General features: G+C 37.9%; 1 long non-coding RNA gene across 5 annotated transcripts in view; it reads right to left on the bottom strand.

Moving 5' to 3' along the window:
• Positions 1-8,990, bottom strand: part of LOC131395113 (uncharacterized) — a 105,539-nt gene extending 96,549 nt beyond the window's left edge. For all 5 annotated transcript variants that reach the window (XR_009216277.1, XR_009216276.1, XR_009216275.1 and 2 more), the window contains exon 1: positions 8,906-8,990. This is a non-coding gene — a long non-coding RNA (uncharacterized LOC131395113). The remainder of the gene's footprint in view (positions 1-8,905) is intronic.
• Positions 8,991-15,398: the final 6,408 nt, after the last annotated feature.

Here is a 15,398-nt window from a genome sequence, read left to right as displayed (position 1 = left end):
AGCCATGGTGCGATTTACTTTTCAAGGAGGGCCCATTTATCTTCCCCCTGACAAATTTCAACACATGCACAGCTCTAGCATGAACATTTCTGCAGATTAATCCCTCACCCTTCTCAAAGAGAAGAATTATTCTTAAACAATCTATTTCAATACGGAGTTCCTGGTGTGAAGTTAATTTCCACAAACCTTGTGAGTGTGCTACTAAAACACCATCTCAGTTATTCACTGAGAACAACAGAAGCCCTCTGGTTTGTAGTTTTTCATCCTTATTGTTTAAATGTAAACAGGAAAGAAAGGCCAAAGCATGCTTTTTTAAAAAATCAGTGTTTCCTGCAAGCTTTTGGAATGGTTTCTGTGTACAATAGTCTGTGGTCATTATCCATAAATATTTATTCAGCACCTACTATACAATCACTTCATATACATAACATGCCATGAATGGTGATATTTTTTGTATACATGTAATTGGACATTAGGTGATTTTGAAAAAAAGCTAAGCAAAATCAGCCATGTGTTCAGAGCAGTACACTAACAACCCGAAGAGATAATAGTGCTTTATAAAACATGCCCATATTTTGCTGTAAAAAGAAATTAACATTTATTATTAGGAACAGCTAAAAAATATTTAGTAGGGCAAGTACAGCGTAATATACCCTGGAAAAATTATCAGAATCACAAACACATGGTGGAGAAAAGCAAGTATGAACAAATAAAACAGAAAGAGAGCTAGGGGTTGGCCACAAGCTGAATATGAATCAGCAATTCAGCGCTATTGTGATAAAAGTCAATATGATACCAGCACAAATCAATAGGAGCAGAGTAGACAAGGCTGAAACGTAATTCTTCTTCTCTCCTCCCCATTAGTCAGAGGGAGGAAAGCATCCTGTTTTGGACAGCACACTAAAAAAACTGTGAGGAACCCAACTACATTCAAAGAAGAGAAAGCCGACCAGGGAAAGGGATGGAAAAGGAGCCTGATAAGGAAAGGTGGAAACACTTTCCAAAAGTGGCTCCAGGGTGACTTGAAGGCTATTTTTAAGCATCTACAGTTTTTGAGGATAATTCTGGCCAGTGACTCTGGTGATGGAAATTCAAATTAAAAAAAAAAAATCAGTCTAAAATAAACCTTATAGACATTTCTGCTAGACATAAGGAAGCCCTTACCTGCCCAACAGGACAATAAACCAACAGAATAGGTGTTGTCCTAAGACAAAGATTGCCAGGTGTCCATCTCTTAATATTTTTAATATAATATTTTTTAAAGGCATTCTTTATGAGTTAATCATTCACATGAAGGTTAGGTGTAACCTTATCATCATGTTCAACTATATCACAATTTTAAACAGACTACAAGACTCACACATCTACATGTTAAATGAATATCTTATAAAATGCCTGAAGTCTAGTGAAACAAGGGCAAGCTGGGAAAAGCTGTAATGTATTATATAGCTATTTCTCGATAAACATACATCACTAATATAAAAGCAGGCCGTGCCCCTCTCCCATGGACACCTACATATACACAAATTCCCCTATTTCTATCCCTGACTCAGGCACACAGCCATACAATAATTGCATAAGAGCTAGTTAGAGTCTAACTACATTCTAGATCATTCTGATCATTACATATTTGCTGATGATCAAGGAGAGCATGTGGGATAAATATTCATATGTGGCATGTACATTTTTGTTATTGGATAACAGAAAAATTATACACACTAATTTGACTAACTTTCTGGCTAACCACTTTTTTATGGTTCAATTTTATAGTTTCACGGGTATAGAGACAACATTGAATTGGGTAGCAAGGAGGTGGTCTGTTATGATGTGGCTACAGTTTTTCTCTTCAGAAGTCCTTTGTAAGAAATTTTTAATATTAAAAAGGTAATAGCACTTTCATCTTCAATTTCACTTTTTACTCTTTCCTGAAATTGCCTTACTTTTACACATTAATATTATGCTCATCGGAATAATCAGATACTAATAGAAGGAAGGGTCCACTCTGTGGTCTGGATTATATTTTTAGGATGAGAAGGAATGCTACTTTAGTACAGATTATAATGCTGATCGTGCACATCACTACTTGCTAGAACCCTAAGAAGTTTTGGCAAGAACATACTACCTCACATTAAAAGTTCTTTTGTGTTTGAGAATTGTTTCTAGTCTTGGATGAAATGATCGTCTGTATTGCTCAAGTTTTAGCTGCGTTAATACTTCAGCACATACCTGTTCAGCTATTTTGTCACATATGGCCTATTCTTGCGACAGTCTCGAGCATACTCATTAGCTGGCCCAAGTAATAACCCCTCCCCACCCATCCCCAGCATGATACAGAACAATTGAGTGTGAACAGGCAGAGGAGTGAGAAATATCCTGCTCTTCTCCCATGTATATTCCCACTCTTGTTTTCCTGGGACTTCCTAAGGAAACATCCTGGTGACTCCCATAAGTCAGATACTCATGAATATTAAAGGAGACTCAGAATTAAAGCAAGTGATGGTGGCCGTAGTGATTGCATATATCAGGCAAATATTGGATGTTTACTAAGGTTCAGACATGTTATTAGACACTCTGTGCAGATGCAAAGATAAATCAGAAACAGATTGTACATGGAAAACCCAAATTCTGGGATTTGAAAAATTGATTTTCAAAATTAGCCTTTTATTTTGAACCAAATTTTCTACAGAATATTTGAATCTTGGGATAGCTTAAATTCTCATCACACACAGATTTTCATATATTCCAGGTTCAAAATCTACATAAATAATAAATATTTAGAAATCACTATGAGCAAATGATACCACATGGTTTTCTGATAGGTGGAAATATTTTTCACGCAAGATCAAATTGTGAGGTAGAATTGATTGGCAGATATTCACTTTTACTCACCAACATTCACCATTGAGAATCTTAATTTAGGATGTGTGTAGCCAGCAGTCAGGCTCATGTATCATGACTTCCACATGAACAGCAGATGGTAGAGATAGCCTAACATATGTTCTTACATCGATGTACAAAAGTTTTCAGAGACGTGTCTTGGTATTGTCTGTGGTCTTATATCTTACGGCAAAGTGGCTGATTAAGGAGACAGACACTTACTAAAAATAACTGAGTTATAGTATCTTGTAAGTCCTTATATTTCAACTCCTTCCCTTTTATTTATTTTTGCATTTTGTCTCATTCTGTCTCACTGGTATATACTTTAAAAACCATAATTTGGGGCTCAGTTTCCCTAGTTAGCCCTTGTTATACCTGCTTTGGGAAGCACTTTTAAACACCAAAGTATTGAAGATCAAAGTTCTGGTCAACAATTTAGTACATTTTGATTTTCAGAAAACATTATCACACATTGTCATTAGGCAGCAAATTCTGGGTTACAACTCTGGGTTTCTCAACCTAAATGTGTATGTCATTTCTAAACTCAAGCTTTGAATTCTGTATGCACAAAGTAGAAAGAATTCAACCTCCAAATGAGTTAGAGGAATCAGTGATACTTTCTATACAGACATTTTAATTTCTTAATCCAGGTATATATTTCTCCCTGTCTTCTGGTGGTTCTGACTAGTATCAGATCAGATCCTTCCCTAAAACCATTTCTACTGAAGCCAATTCATCTAATCACCATATATTAGTTTCCTATTGATGCTGTAACTAATTACCAAAAACTTAGCGGCTTCAAACAATACAAATTTATTATCTTACAGTTCTGGAAGCCAAAACCCTGAAACGAGTTTTATGGGGCTAAACACAGGGTGTTAGCAATGTTGCATTCTTTCTGGAGGCTCCAGGGAAGAATTTGTTTCCTTGTCTTTTTCAGCTAAAGGCTGCCTGCATTCCTTGACTCATAGCCCCTTCTTCCATCTTCAAAGCTTATCACTTCAGCCTCTACATTGAAATTGTGCCTCTCCAAAATGTATTTGTATTTGCTGCTTCTAGAAACTACAGACCGTCTCAGCCTGGATCCCTTTAAACCACATTATCAGTCTGAGTTTTTGTTTTTGTTTTTTGTCCACCTAATATTATGAAGTCTGGACCCAAACTCTTGGGAAAATGGGCTTTGAGGACCAATCCTCAGAGGAGACTTTCTTTTTTAACTTTTTACCCAGAGCCAAGGTCAATATGGGCAAGTATCTGCACGCTCTCTCCCTCTGTGGGGAGCAGTTCCAGGTCACTCTCTGAGCATCCTCTTGGTGTCCCTTCTTCATCAGTTTCCAGAGAAACCCTCACACTATTCTCGCCTCAGACTCTGCCTCCTGTCCCCGCAGACGTAGCCCAAGCTCTAGAGTTTCAATGCTTGCTTTGCTCTCAGCATTCTCACCTTCTCCCTCTTTCTGGCCTCCAAGGATTTTCCTTACTTTCCATTCAATTGAGTCATGCATTTAAATTATTTTTTAAAAATTTTATCCAGCATTTAAAAGTTCTGTACTGGGAAAATTTCTTTGAATATTTAGCCCACCTTAAATAGACCCCCTTAAAATTAAACTTTGAAGAAAGTGTCTTTAGACTTTAAAAAACCCTTAACATGTTGAAAAGCATAGTAGATATTTTAAAAGATAAGATACAATTGTACAAAACAGTTCTATCAATTATAAAAGTCATAAAGTTAAGCAGAATTACCTAAGACAAACTGGGTTCTGTATATTCGTCTCGTTTTAATTCTAAGAATGCTATGAAGATGAAGAGAGAGAGAGAGAGAATATTCAATTACAAAGTCAATCAACAAGGATTGAGTTCTAAACAAACTGTTCAATACATAAATTGATCATAAGGAAACTTGTTTTAGATAATATTGTTGTTGGTGAATTGACAGAGCTGTTCTATATAGAGGTCTCTGTTGCATCTTCTTTCTATATGAATTTTATCCTAGTTTATTTAAAAAAAATAAATTTGTACAATTAAGCTAGGCTAATGACATGTGGGCTGGGTCACTTTTCTATTGAATAAAATGTTTCATTTTCTTCCCCAAATACAATAGATACTTAAGAAATCCCACACGGAAATGATTAACAAACAATTGAATTGAAATATTTTACTTTTCTTTGGTTTATATCTCTGACAATTATTGCCTAATGATACTTCAAACAAATAAGCTAAATTCTATAATATTTAATTTGATGATAGCATTGTTAGAAATACATGACTGCCATCAACAGAGACAGATTAACTTTCTCAATAACCAGCATCATATAAAACAACCGGCCAAGTACCTATGCTGGCCAGTGATTCTGGCTCCTTCATTTCGAAATTGCATTTGAGTACTCAATGTTGAAAGCTGATTGATCACAAGAGATGCTGAAATCTAAAAATACATAATGCAATTGATTCATAAAGCCAAGGTTGCTAATTGGGTAATATTGTGCCTGCCTATGAATTGGCTATCATAAATTTGATTAAGCTACCTTAGGATATTACATGGATTCTTTCACCCATAACGTATGTTTCATTAAACTGGACATTGCCTGGCACGTTACATATATTATAGTTTAAACAAAACTATTATACTACCACAAAACTGTTTCTTGAGTCACTTAACCAGCCAGCACAAAATCCATAGACATAAAACAGAAGTCATTACAATAGGAAATAAAAAACTAATTAAAATGCCACAGTTGTGTGCCAAAATGTGTTTTTTCCTAATGGCAATATTAGAGACCTAACATAATTTTTTCTTATTTGTTTCAAAAGATGTTTAAAAAATAATTTCCCTCTTACCTATTGTAGCATAAATAAAAAATCATTTATAAGGAACATGCAGAAATTAAGTTACATACTAGTTTAATAGGATAGTCTATTCTCTTTGTTCATTGATTAAATATTGGTTTGTACTCTAACATTCTTTTGTGCCAAAGGAAGCTATGCACCAACAGCCTATGAACTGGTCACAGATATGGCATTTCTACGGTACCAAGTCTCTTATGTAGTTAGCAACTGTTCAAAACTCTATGTACCTCCAAAGAAGGAGCATTATTATTAGGATACAAATAGCTTAATGTAAAAGACAAGAACAGATAACATAAATCCATTACACTATAAGATCTTTGAGGGCTAAGTCTGTGCTTCCTTGGCCACCCTCAGCATAGTGTCTTTTACACAGTGGACAAGTAATGCATACAATTTTAACAAATTAAGTAATACTTAGTACAGAAGAACCAGTTCTCCAAAGCTCACCATGTGCATGCACATGAGTATGCATACACGTGCACATGTGCCCCTTTCGAAGAGAAAATAAGATTGGATCCAGATATTCAAAAAATATACTCCCCACCTCAGTTTCAGCTAACCTTCTTTAACTAAACCAAGACTGACTGAGGAACGCCTCAGCAATTTCTAAAAAATGCAAACACTGCACATCTGTCTTTTAAGAAGTGAGTCCAGAACTCTCCTAGCAACCAATCTCCAGTAAAACAGCCCCAGGGCCACAGAAATCTTGATGTGAAAAAGGGTAAACAGAGTCCATTTCCTAGTGAATAGAGTTTCTTGTCTTTTCCTGGGGTGAAGCACCTGTAGCTGCTCCATATTTTACCTCACTGCCTTTTTATTTGCAGAGGGGTATGCAGTTTTGACCAGAGCCACAGGTCTAGGGACAAATTTAAGATATGTTATTCCTTCCTCACGGAAGACCTGGTCATGAAAGATTTTAGAATAGTGTTGTAAGAATCTACTTTGAAAATGAAAGAACGCTTATTGAATCTTCAATATAATAATTATGTTTTTTCTACCAGCTCAACAGTGAGAAAGTGAGTACCTCTTAAATTCAACGCTTGTGTCCAAATGACTCATGAGTCTGGAGACAAGAATATCAGTATCTTAAGAACCACTTTTTGAAAGTCTCCCTGAGGCTACCCAAGTGTATTAATAGCCAAGACATGTGCTGGGATACTGTCAAATGAGAATTTAAGGTGAAAAGAACCACATTTATCTTACCTGAAAAGTGATTTTAGAAGACTAGTATTTAGCTTCATTTATTGACTGTTTGAACTTTCTGAACAGCTGGTAGACTTCTTGTGCCTAGTTTTGCAATCTTCTGCTCTTTCTTCCAACCTTCTGAACACTATATTTTTATAAGATTATTATTTCTCTGAGCTGAGATTGGAAAATGTTTTATCGAGAAACATTTTCAGTTGCCTACAACCTATTCTTGTTGTTGAAATTTTGCACTGTTATGGTATTTGGAGACATATTGATTAATATGAGCATATTTTAAAACTGCTTAAGGTTCACCAGTCAACTTTCAACCTTTCTTTAGGTTGCAGTCTAATAGCAAGATGTACTAAAGAGTGATTTTTGCTATGACTTTCTCATCTTTTTAAAAATCTTTTCTAAATTTTTGACACTTAAAAAAAAAAAACCTTAAATTTTACATTTAGAGGCCCAAAGCAATCTGAAACAACAGCCACCAGAACCAAAGCAACCACAGGAAAGTGACAAGAAGTATGGGTTGGTTGACTGTATTTCAAGCACACTACTGTCCCGTGGTTAACAAATACACACAGTGAACAATACATGTACAAGTCAGGAAATTGAGAGGGGTCATTCCTGGTATGAATCTCTGGAAATCCCAATCACTATTATTGTCATTCATCAAGTGATTTAATTCTCATAATTATCAAAGATAATTATTTTAATTTCTACTAGTAAAAGTATGTTTTACAAAATATATTTGCATGAACAAAATGGACAAGTTAGTAATAATGTATGGACATTAATCTTGTAATTTGTTTTTTACATTTAAACACTGTACTAATTAAAATATCTGCCATTTACGACTAAGTTATTCATGTCACTCTCTGTATCAAGGAATGCAATCCTTCCCAAACCCAAAAGGATCTGGAAGTTAATAATGCATCCCTGTTATTTATTTTTCTATATGCTATCTCAACAATCTCACTTGAGAAGCTGTGTCCTCTGAGTCTCGGTTACCCTTTGCTGCACAACCAACTACTACAAAACTTGGTGGATTAAAACAACAGTTCCTGTGCTGGTTTTGCCTGGACTCACTCATGCGGCTGCGTCAGCTGGAAGATCAGAGGGGCTGGAAGGTCCAATGTGACCTTACTCACATGTCTGATACTTGGTTCTGGCTGTCACCTGGGAAGCCTCAGTTCACCAAATGCCTTCGCATCCTCCAACAAGCAGAAGTTTCTTCATGTAGAGTTCTCAGGGGAGCATTCCAGAAACATAAAGCCAGAAACTACAAAGCCTCTTAAGTCCTAGCCCCTAGAATTCACAGAATGTCACTTCTGGCACATTTTATTGGTCAAACAAATCAAAAATCAGCCCAGATTCAAGGTATAGAGAAAAAGACTGCAATTCTGAACGAAAAGAACAGCAAAGTCACATTGCAAAGGGGCCTGCTACAAAGATTGGAAGAATTTGTGGCCATTAAACAATCTACCGAGATCTCGAGTCAAGATGGCGGCATAAGCAGACTCGGAACTCACCTCCTCCCGTGAACACAGCCAATTTACAACTACTCGTGGAAAAATTACCCCTGAGACAGAACTGAAAACTGGATAAGAGGAACTCCTGCAACAACGGACAATCCTAACTGAGGTGGAAGAGGCAGAGACTCCCTTCTGGAGAGGAAAAATGCCGCCTTTACAAGCCGACAGCTTCAAGGCCGGGAGCAGCTCACAGGTCCGCAGCCTCCCTGGAGGCGCGGGGCCCTGAGCCGGGGAGCGCCCTCGCTGTGGGCACTTTGTGGACCCAGCACAATCGAGACCAGCAGCATAATATCTGACTTTGCCTGCTACTAAAACATTGGGGAGTACCCCCAGAAAACCCAGTTCACAAAGAAACTAAAACCGGCTCTTAAAGGGCCTGCACACAAACTCACCCATTTCAGAAAGCAACCTAAAATCACCAGAAAGAAAGGTGCACAGTGCTGTGGTGAAAAGAGACTCACCTAATAGGCCCTGAGTGCATCTCGGTGAGGGGTGAGACCTCTCCAGGGACTGGGACATTGGCGGCGGCCATTGTTGTGGCCTGGTCTGTGCTGACACAGACGCCATTGGAGTTCTCCCTGAGGCCTGCTAGCCCAGGGTCTGCCCCACCCACAAGAGCACCGATTTAATCCAGCTCAGCCAGGGCAGGCAGCCCACCCTAGAGACTGGCCCCACCCAACAACAAGCCCTCAGGCAACTTATGGGCCTGCATAGATTGGTGATTGGATTCTCTGCAGCCTGGCAACTGAGCCGACTTCAGAGGGGCAGGGTGTTCACAAGGAGCCGGTGGAGAGTGTGGGGCAGTGGCGGAGTGTGTGGGGCTCCCGCCATGGAGAGACTGGGTCTGCTTGGGGAGGTCGGGGCATGCACACAGGGCAGGACTGTGTTGACTCTGTGTGTGGACCTGTGGGCAGCACGGTTTGTCAGCTGCAGAAGACTTGTGCTTCTCAAAGACCCACATAGGGGGTTTGCCCCACCTTCCAAAGCCTGAAACAATTGGGTGCTCCTGTGCCTGAGGCCAGCCCCACCCAGCTGCAATCCTCAGAGAGCTGACAAGAGACCTAATAGGCTAGAGGCTTACAGCAATTGTAAGACCCTGAGCCTAACAACCCGCCAGGCTGGGGGCCTACTCACTTAAAAGAAATACTGCAACACAAATGTGGTATTAGAACTTGCAGCCAACTGTGCTGGGACTCCCCACACCTGATAAAGAGACTGAAGGGCCCACAACAACTACAAGCAGCTGAGCATTACAACAGCTGGACAGGAGCATAACTCGGCCTCCCTGGGTGCCTACAGGGAGAGCAAACAGGCCACAACAGAAGGACACACATAGCCCACATAGGGGTCACCCCTGGAAAATTGAGAACTGAGGGAAGCACACTGGAAGCCTCCTAAGGCATCACTTACATAAGGTCACCTATCCAAGAGCAGGACACCTAGCTGACCTACCTAATACGTAGACACAAGATCAGGGAAAGAGACAAAATGAGGAGGCAAAAGAATACATTCCAAGTAAGGCAACAGGACAAAACCCCAGAAAAGGAACTAAGTGAAACAGAAATGAGCAACCTACCTGACAGAAAATTCAAACTAAGAGTGTTAAGGATGCTCACTGATCTGGGGAGAAGAATAGATGAACTCAGTGAGAATGTCAACAAAGAAATGGAAGATATAAAAAAGAACCAATCAGAAATGAAGAATACAATACTGGAAATGAAAAATTCATTAGAGGGACTCAAAAGCAGAGTAGAGGATACAGAAGAATGGATCTGTGAGCTGGACGAAAGACTAGAAGAAATTACCCAAGCTGAACAGGTAAAAGAGAAAAGAATTAAAAAGAGTGAGGATAGTCTAAGGGACCTCTGGGAGAACATCAAGCGCACTAACATCCGTGTTATAGGTGTCCTGGAAGGAGCAGAGCGAGACAAGGGGGCAGAGAATCTATTTCAAGAAATAATAGATGAAAACTTCCCTAACCTAAGGAAGGAAACAGACATCCAGGTACAGGAAGTACAGAGAGCCCCAAACAAGATAAACCCAAAGAGGCCCACACCAAGACACATCATAATCAAAATGTCCAGAATTAAAGATAAAGAGAGAATCCTAAAAGCCGCAAGAGAATGTCAAGCTACATACAAAGGAAACCCCATAAGGCTATCAGCTGACTTCTCAGCAGAAACCTTACAGGCTAGAAGAGAATGGCATGATATATGTAAAGTGCTAAAAGGAAAAAACTTGCAGCCAAGAATACTCTACCCAGCAAGGTTATCATTCAAAATGGAAGGAGAGATCAAAATTTTCCCAGACAAGCAAAAATTAAAGGAGTTTGTCACCAAGAAACCAGTGCTACAAGAAATGTTAAAGGGACTGATTTAAGGGGAAAAGAGAAGACCACAAATAGGAAAAATTATCTATTTCCATGATAAGAACGTAATGGATACAAATGCACAAAAAAGAGGTTAGATATGATATCAAAAACATAAAATGAGGGAGGAGGGGAGTTAAAGAGTACAGCTTTCAGACAGAGGTCAAACTAAAGTGACCATCAATTCTGTATAGAAGAAGAAAGGAACAGAGAAGGACTACTAAGACACTGAGGGGGAAAAAAAAAGTTAAAAAATGGCAGTAAGTACATACTTATCAATAGCTACTTTAAACGTCAATGGAGTAAATGCTCCAATTAAAAGGCATAGGGTGGCTGACCAGATAAAAAAAACAAGACCCATATATATGCTGCATACAAGAGACACACTTCAGACCTAAAGACACTCACAAACTGAAAGTGAAGGGATGGAAAAAGATACTCCACGCAAATGGCAATGAAAAGAAAGCTGGGGTAGCAGTACTCATATCAGACAAAATAGACTTTAAAACAAAAACTGTAAAAAGAGACAAAGAAGGGCATTACATAATGATCAAGGGAACAATCTAACAAGAGGATATAACACTTGTAAATATCTACGCACCCAATGTAGGTACACCTAAATATATAAAGCAATTATTAACAGACATAAAAACAGAAATAGACAGTAACACAATAATAGTGGGGGTCTTTAACACTCTACTTACACCAACGGATAGATCATCCAAACAGAGGATCAATAAGGAAACACTGGCCTTAAACGACACACTAGAACAGATGGACCTAGTAGATATATAGAGAGCATTCCATCCAAAAACCGAAGAATAAACGTTCTTTTCAAATGCACATGGAACATTCTCCAGGATTGATCACATATTAGGCCACAAAACAAGTCTCCATAAATTTAAGAAGATTGAAATAATAGCAAGCATCTTTTCTGACCACAACAGTATGAAACTAGAAATCAACTATAGGAAGAAAATCAGAAAAGCCACAAATACGTGGAGATTAAACAAAATGCTACTGAACAACGACTGGGTTAACGAAGAAATCAAAGAAGAAATCAAAAAATACCTAGAGACAAATGAAAATGAAAATACAACATGCCAGAATTTATGGGATACAGCAAAAGCGGTTCTAAGAGGGAAGTTTATGGCAATACAGGCCTATCTCAACAAATAAGAAAAATCTCAAATAAACAATCTAACAGTGCACCTAAAGGAACTGGAAAAAGAAGAACAAAGAAAGCCCAAAATCAGTAGAAGAAGGGAAACAATAAAAATCAGAGCAGAAATAAATGAAATAGAGACCAAAAAAACAATAGAAAAAAGTAATAAAACCAAGAGCTGGTTCTTTGAAAAGATAAACAAAATTGACAAACCTTTAGCTAGACTCACCAAGAAAAAAAGAGAGAAGGCGCAAATAAAAATCAGAAATGAAAGAGGAGAGGTTACAACAGACACCTCAGAAATACAAAAGATTATAAGACAATACTATGAGAAGCTATATGCCAACCAATTCGACAATCTGGAAGAAATGGATAAATTCTTAGAATCATACAACCTTCCAAAACTGGATCAAGAAGAAGTTGAGAATTTGAATAGACCAATCACCAGTAAGGAGATTGAAATAGTAATCACAAACCTCCCCAAAAATAAAAGTCCAGGACCAGATGGCTTCCCTGGTGAATTCTACCAAACATTCAAAGAAGACTTAATACCTATCCTTCTCAAACTCTTCCAAAAAATTGAGGAGGGGGGGAGGCTCCCTAACTCATTCTACGAAGCTGACATTACCTTGATACCAAAACCAGACAAGGACAACACAAAAAAGAAAATTACAGGCCAATATCACTGATGAACATCGATGCAAAAATCCTCAACAAAATACTAGCAAATCGCATACAACAATACGTTAAAAAGATTATACACCACGATCAACTGGGATTTATTCCAGGTATGCAGGGAAGGTTCAACATTCGCAAATCAATCAACGTAATACACCACATTAATAAAATGAAGAATAAAAATCACATGATCATCTCAATAGATGCAGAGACAGCATTTGACAAGATACAGCATCCATTTATGATAAAAACTCTGAATAAAATGGGGATAGAAGGAAAGTACCTCAACATCATAAAGACCATATATGAGAAACCCACAGCTAATATCATCCTCAATGGTGAAAAACTGAAAGCTATCCCTCTAAGAACAGGAACCAGACAAGGATGCCCACTCTCACCACTCCTATTTAACATAGTATTGGAAGTCCTAGCCAGAGCAATCAGGCAAGAGAAAGAAATAAAAGGGATCCAAATTGGAAAGGAAGAAGTGAAACTGTCACTATTTGCAGATGACATGATTTTATATATAAAAAACCCTAAAGAATCCACCAGAAAACTTTTAGAAGTAATAAACGAATATGGTAAAGTTGCAGGATACAAAATAAACATACAAAAATCAGTTGCATTTCTGTACACTAACAACGAAGTAGCAGAAAGAGAAATTAAGAATACCATCCCATTTACAATTGCAACAAAAAGAATAAAATACCTAGGAATAAACTTAACCAAAGAGGTGAAAGATCTGTACACCGAAAACTATAAAACATTTCTGAAAGAAATTGAAGAAGACACAAAGAAATGGAAAGATAGTCCATGCTCTTGGATTGGAAGAATTAACATGGTTAAGATGTCCATACTTCCTAAAGCCATCTATAGATTCAATGCAATCCCCATCAAAGTTCCAACAACATTTTTCACAGAAATAGAACAAAGAATCCTAAAATTTATATGGAACAACAAAAGACCCCAAATAGCTATAGGAGTCCTGAGAAAAAGGAACAAAGCTGGAAGTATCACACTCCCTGATTTCAAAATATACTACAAAGCTATAGTAACCAAACAGCATGGTACTGGCACAAAAACAGACACACAGATCAATGGAATAGAATCGAAAGCCCCGAAATAAACCCACACATCTATGGACAGCTAATCTTTGACAAAGGAGCCAAGAACATACAATGGGGAAAAGAGAGTCTCTTCAACAAATGGTGTTGGGAAAACTGGATAGCCACATGCAAAAAAATGAAAGTAGACCCTTCCCTTATACCATACACAAAAGTTAACTCCAAATGGATTAAAGACTTGAATGTAAGACCTGAAACTGTGAAACTTCTAGAAGAAAACATAGGCAGTATGCTCTTCGACATTGGTCTTAGCAACATATTTTCAGGCACCATGTCTGACCGGGCAAGAGAAACAATAGGAAAAATAAACAAATGGGACTACATCAAACTAAAAAGCTTCTGCACAGCAAAGGAAACCATTAACAAAACGAAAAGACAACCTAACAATTGGGAGAAGATATTTGCAAACCATACATCTGATAAGGGCTTAATCTCCAAAATATATAAAGAACTCATGCATCTCAACAACAAACAAACTAACAACCCAATTAAAAAATGGGCAAAAGACCTGAACAGACATTTCTCCAAAGAAGATATACAGATGGCCAACAGACACATGAAAAGATGTTCAAAATCATTGACTATCAGGGAAATGCAAATCAAAACTACAATGAGATATCACCTCACGCCCGTCAGAATGGCTATAATTAACAAGACAGGAAACAACATGTGTTGCAGAGGATGTGGAGAGAAGGGAACTCTCATACACTGCTGGTGGGAGTGCAAACTGGTGCAGCCACTATGGAAAACAGTATGGAGATTCCTCAAAAAATCAAGGATAGAACTACCATATGATCCAGCTATTCCACTGTTGGGTATTTACACAAAGAACTTGAAAACACCAATGCGTAAAGGTACATGCACCCGTGTGTTCATTGCAGCGTTATTCACAATAGCCAAGACTTGGAAGCAACCTAAGTGCCCATCAAGGGACAAATGGATAAAGAAGATGTGGTATATATACACAATGGAATACTACTCAGCCATAAGAAACAATGAAATCCAGCCATTTGTGACAACATGGATGGACATTGAGGGTATTATGCAAAGTGAAATAAGTCAGAGGGAGAAGGTCAAATACCGTATGATTTCCTTCATTAAGTAGTAGATAATAACAACAATAAACAAACACATAGGGACAAAGATTGGATTGGTGGTTACCAGAGGGAAGGGGGGAGGGAGGAGGGTGAAAGGGATAATTCGGTACGTGTGTGGTGATGGGTTGTAATTAGTATTTTGGTGGTGAACATGATGTAATCTATGCAGAAATAGAAGTATAATGATGTACACCTGAAATTTTTACATTATAAACTAATGTTACTGCAATAAACAAAAAATTAAAAAAAAAAAAAAAAACAATCTACCACACCTGGTTAAAAGGCGAACTTCGTTTCTAGGGCAGGTGGAGATCTTATCCCACGCATTTGAAATTGCAAATGTCTAATGTCTCTGTGTGTCAAGCATTTGAAAAACACTTTGTGCAATACCATAAACATTAAATATTCCATATAATTTTCAAGAATAAAGAAAGAGTAATCTCGAACTATGGTAAATAATTTTTTCCTCATCAAACCAAGAACTTGATGTCCTGAGCTTCATGTTTCAATTCAATATTTCCT

The sequence above is a fragment of the Diceros bicornis genome, chromosome 3, assembly GCF_020826845.1.
Source record: "Diceros bicornis minor isolate mBicDic1 chromosome 3, mDicBic1.mat.cur, whole genome shotgun sequence".
Classification (NCBI taxonomy): Eukaryota; Metazoa; Chordata; class Mammalia; order Perissodactyla; family Rhinocerotidae; genus Diceros; species Diceros bicornis.
Note: the sequence above shows the minus strand (reverse complement) of the source record. Positions and strands in the feature narration are given on the sequence as shown.